Here is a 5,268-nt window from a genome sequence, read left to right as displayed (position 1 = left end):
ATGGTCTTGAATTTAAAAGGTGGTCATTTCGCATTGCAAGGACACTAAAATTGTGCCCAGTTAAAGCCTCCCCAGTGTGGTATTATCTATAGAATAACTGTAAGATAGAAATATAATGCAAGCCACATTTGTAACTTTAAATATTCCAGGAGCTACACTGCGAAAATGTAAAAGAAACACGAAATTCATTTTAATAATATATTTAATTTAACCCACTATATCCAAAATTTCATTTCAACATGTATTGAATATAAATAATTATTAATGAGATATCTCACATTATTTTTTTCATAGTGAGTCTTCAAAGTCCACTGTTGGACTAGCAACATTTCAAGTATTCACTAGTCACTTGTTGCTAGTGGCCACCATATTGGAAGGTACAGATCTAAAACATCTTGCTCATTAAGTGAGGGTTCAAAAAGTAAATATCAGAGACGTCCATTTTACTCCTACATATAATCTAAAAGCAGGACCTGTTTTTGGATGATGCCTACTGAAAACCAGTTTATGCTTGTAAACGAAAATCCTGCCTAATGCCTTCAACACAAGCTTGGTCATTGGCTGAAGCCAAATATTCCATTTTAGAGCTTAATGCCTTTAATTTATATTTTTAATCACTGTTTACTAGGATATACCTTTGAAAGAGCTCATATATTTTTAGGTTTCTGGTCCTATAGACTTTGAATAAATTATCAGTCTTAATATCTTTGTGAGGAAAATACATAGATAGATAGATAGGGATACATAAATCAACTTTGGGGGCAGAATATATCCTAATGCATAAGTACTCCCTTAGTACTCCATTTTATTGTCACAGAAGCCCAAGTGAAATAGAATGAGTTTTATTGAATTTCTTTTACACAAACAGGGTGGAATTTGATAAAGGAATACAAAAAGAATATCACAGACACTTTGTACCTAATCTAAAATGGATCCCTCCTAAAGGGCCCATCCTATGGGAGATTTCTGAAGCACTTCAAACAGAATAGGTGGTTCTCCTGACTCAAGTCTGCCTTCTTCCTAAGGCTGAGCATTCTGGAATCAGACACTTGGATTGATGGCCAAGCTTCCACAAATTAGTCTGTTATTAGAACGTGGCAAGAAGGTTGTTTTCTACTTCCCCCCAAAACTTTTTATCCTCTTTTTTTCTAGGAGGGAATGAATACCAAATGGAAAAAGCTGTTATTGAGGCCATTTGCTTTATCCTTGATGTTGATGAAGCATCATTTTCGGTAAATATAGAAGACTGATGAGTTATCTTTAATGATTGGCAGAGTTGATCTAAAATGCTAAGTGTTGCCCCAAAATATTAATAAATATTCCCTAAATTAATCAGAAATTAATTCCCCTTTGGGGAACAAATCGAATCATAAATATATTAATTCTTTCATTTTTCAACATTCAACAAATATTTATTGAGCACCTTCTTGGTGCTAGGCCCTATTCTAAGTGCTGGGAAAACAGGAATAACACAAAGTGACTGCTCTTATGAAGCTTTACATTCTAGGTGGAGAAGATGGACAATATGCAAAGAAATATTCAATATAATGTCAGGAGCATTGTATTTTATGTAATAATACTATGAAGAAAGAAATTAGACAAGATAAGAGGATATAGAGCATTGGGGGCTATTTCAGATACATTTTAAACTACATCAAAGTTCCATCTAATAGGAATAAGATTCAAAGTAACCTGCTACAGAAACACAACTATACTGGGAAACAAATTTTTTAACCTGCTAAAATTCTCTCACATAGAAAAACTCAAATTCTTCCCGCCTCCATGCCTTCCTTTTTTATCTTTTTAAAATAAGCAATGCAATGCTACTGGTGCTATTTGCAAGTCAGCTATTTGTGGGAGCTAATGTCTTTTAAAATTAACCCTATTGCTTTGGTATCATGTTCTCCATGTTATTTGCCCTCCTGAGGTGTTGCGCCTTAATAGAAAGGACTTGTGGTCACTTGTAACAATATTAATATCATCTTTCTGAAGGTAATGTGCATCTTAGTCGAAAAAGAAATAATAGATCGTAAGCTCATTGCAGGCCTGGATTCCAGAACTGGAATGTCACATCAGAACTGGATGCCATGTATTCCAGAACAGGAGTATTGTGCCTGGCATATAGTAGTTTTGTAATTATCTGGCTAACAAGTGAGTGAATGAATGGATCTGAATTCTAGATTTTTTTGTTATTCAATTGCAATAGGCATTTGTTCAAATTTAACACTAAAATGCCTTTTTTTCTTGTATCTAAAGAATAAAGAAGAACCTAGAGAAGATCAATCTCTGCTGGTAAGAATCTTTGTTCTGTAAGTACTTTACAAACTGTATTGAGGGCAAACTGGCTGGAGTCAGGTGGATTCTAATGGCAATGGCAGTCAGAAAGAACAAAAAACTAGACTGAATTTCCTAGAGGCAACCACTGACAAATTTCTTGGGTTATCAGTTCAGACACAAAGTGACTGCTCGCTTTGAGTTTATATGGACATCTCCCAATTTTGCTCTCTTGACACACTCATTTGCTTATACCAGACAAGTTTTTGACATTTTCTATAGTTTAAGTATCTCTGTCCAGGTTGATATTCTTCTTTAGATTGATAGCCCTCCTTAGTCAACCATGTTTTCTACCATTGACCATTGTGTAGAACCCAAGAATTAGTGAAACCAACCTTAAAAAAAACTTTTTTTTAAGTTCTCCATTTGTCATTGTGTGTATATATATATATATATATATATATTTTTTTTTTTTGGTACGCGGGCCTCTCACTGTTGTGGCCTCTCCTGTTGCGGAGCACAGGCTCCAGGCGCGCAGGCTCAGCGGCCATGGCTCACGGGCCTAGCCGCTCCGCGGCATGTGGGATCTTCCCGGACCGGGGCACAAACCCATCGGCAGGCTCTCAACCACTGCGCCACCAGGGAAGCCCTGTCATTGTATATTTTTAATAAAGTTGGGTGATTTGGATTTTGAAAGAGCACAGATATTGAGCAATCCTATAATGAAATGTCTTTGGCTAGAAACATCTATGAAATGTCAAAAAGGATACACTTTTAAAGGTTTTACGTTTAATATTTGATTTTGAAATAATTATAGATTCACAGGAAGTTGCAAAGGTAGTACAAAGAAGTCACATGTACCTTTCACCAAATTTCCCTCAGTGTTACATCTTTCATAATGGTAATCTAATAACAGGAAATCAATGTTGGGACAATGTATGTGTATAATTATTTGACATTTTATCACATGTGTAGATTCCTGTAACCACCACAGCAATCAAGATACAAAACTATTCCATCACCATAAAGATCTCCTCTGAGCTACCATTTGTAGACCCACCCAGTTCCTCGCCCTGACTCTCCCTAAACCCTAGGACCACTAATCTATTTTTATCTCTATAATTTTGTCTCTTTGAGAATGTTTTATGAATGGAATCATATAGTATATGATCTATTGAGATGAGACTTTTTCACTCAGCATAATGCCCTGAGATTCAGCCAGGTTGTTGTTTATATTAGTAGGTCATTCCTTTTTCATGCTGTGTAGTATTCCACGAAGGGATGTACCAAAGTTTGTTTAAGCATTCATCTATAGAGGGACATATTGATTGATAGTTCTTACTGCACGTGAAAAATACTGTTCTACTTCCTTTTGGGTCCAGGGTTTCGGATAAGAAATCCACTTTCATTCAAATTATTTTCCCCTTATAGGTGAATCATTTCTGACTGCTTTTAAGATTTTTTCATCTTTAGTTTTCAGAAATTTGACTATCATGTGCCTTAGCATGTATTTCTTTAGGTTTATCCTGTTTGGGATTCACTCAGCTTCTTGAATCTGTATGTTTGTTTCTTTTGCCAAATGTTAGAAAGTGTTCATCGTTTAAAAAACAATTTTCAGCCCCACCTCTTTCTTCCCTCTGGGACTCCAATTAAATGAATATTAGTTTTTTTGTTATTGTCTCACTTGTCTCTGAGATGCTGTTCTTTTTTTTTTTTTTTTTCATTTTTTTTCTCTCTGTTGTTCAGCTTGAGTGATTTCTATTATTCTGTCTTCAAGTTCACTGACTCTTTCGTCCATCCTCTTCATTCTACTGTTAAGCCTATCCATTGAGTTTTTATTTCAGGAATTGTATTTTTAAGTTCTAAAATTTATATTTGGTTTTTTATATCCTCTATATCTTTGATTTTCTATATCTTTGACTTTCAAATTCTTTGCTGTGACTTTCAACTTCTTTGCTGTGACTTTCTATTTCTTCATGTTTCAAGTATTTGTAATTGCCCACTGAGGCCTTTTTTTTACAATGGCTGCTTTACAATCCTTGTCAGATAAAACTAATATCTGTGTTATCAACGCATCTGCATATTGTTCTTTCTCACTCAAGTTGAGGTCTTCCTGATTCTTGGAATGATGAGTGATTAGTTATTGAAACCTGGATATTTTGGGTATTATGAGACTCTGGATCTTATTTAAATCTTGCGTTTTCACAGGCATCCTCTGATACTGCTCCAGCTGGAAAATGGGTTGGCACCTCCCTATTACTGTCAGTTGAGAGGTGAAATTTCAGGTTCTCAACTCTGCCTCTATTGGAACTTAGTGGGGAGGGGCTCCTTGTTACTAATGAGGGGGGATGAGAGTTTAGACTCCCCACATGGTCTCCACTGACACTGACCACAGAGAGATGGCCACAGATGCTGAGCAGTGGTGAAGGTTCTAACCCCCACTAACCTCCTCCAACTCCACACCAGTGAGGAGGGTCGGGGGAGCCTCATTACAGGCTGGTGAGGGTGGAAGTTTCAGTTCTCCACTTGGTCTTTGCTGGAGGGATGGATATGGGTCACAGTTTTTCTGTGGTATTGGGCTGGAGTAGAGTGAGTAGTGCCTAAAAGTTTTCTGCCTTGCTAGGCTGCCCGTTTCCTAGTCCTTTAGTTGTAAAGAGCAGGTTTTTCTCAGGATTCTTTTTGTGTCTATATCCATTGGCATTTCATCTGGGATACATGTGGCAGAAAACCCAAGGAACTCACTGCCATGTCAATCCATGAGTTCTGAGGTGCCTACCTGAACTGGCTTCTTTGCTTTCAGAGTCTTCTTTTGTTTGCTCTATATATAATGTCCAGGGATTGTAGCTATACTTAGGGGTAGGAATAGGAAAAATTAGGACTATTGCATTTTTCTGGAAGCACAAGTCACTTAAAAGTTATTCTTATTTTACAAAAATCCTCAGTGTATGAAAGGGAAGTTCTCTCATAACCTTGTCAATTTGTAATTAACTTAAA

At 36.5% G+C, this 5,268-nt stretch overlaps 1 long non-coding RNA gene across 1 annotated transcript; it reads left to right on the top strand.

Annotated features, from left to right (window-relative positions):
- Positions 1–293: 293 nt before the first annotated feature.
- Positions 294–2,309, top strand: LOC141278909 (uncharacterized). The gene is made up of 4 exons (XR_012332312.1): positions 294–377; positions 1,153–1,232; positions 1,993–2,151; positions 2,257–2,309. It is a non-coding gene; the product is annotated as an uncharacterized lncRNA (long non-coding RNA).
- Positions 2,310–5,268: the final 2,959 nt, after the last annotated feature.

The sequence above is a fragment of the Tursiops truncatus genome, chromosome 6, assembly GCF_011762595.2.
Source record: "Tursiops truncatus isolate mTurTru1 chromosome 6, mTurTru1.mat.Y, whole genome shotgun sequence".
NCBI lineage: Eukaryota > Metazoa > Chordata > Mammalia > Artiodactyla > Delphinidae > Tursiops > Tursiops truncatus.
The sequence above is the reverse complement of the archived record's forward strand: the minus strand, read 5'-3'. Positions and strand labels throughout refer to the sequence as shown.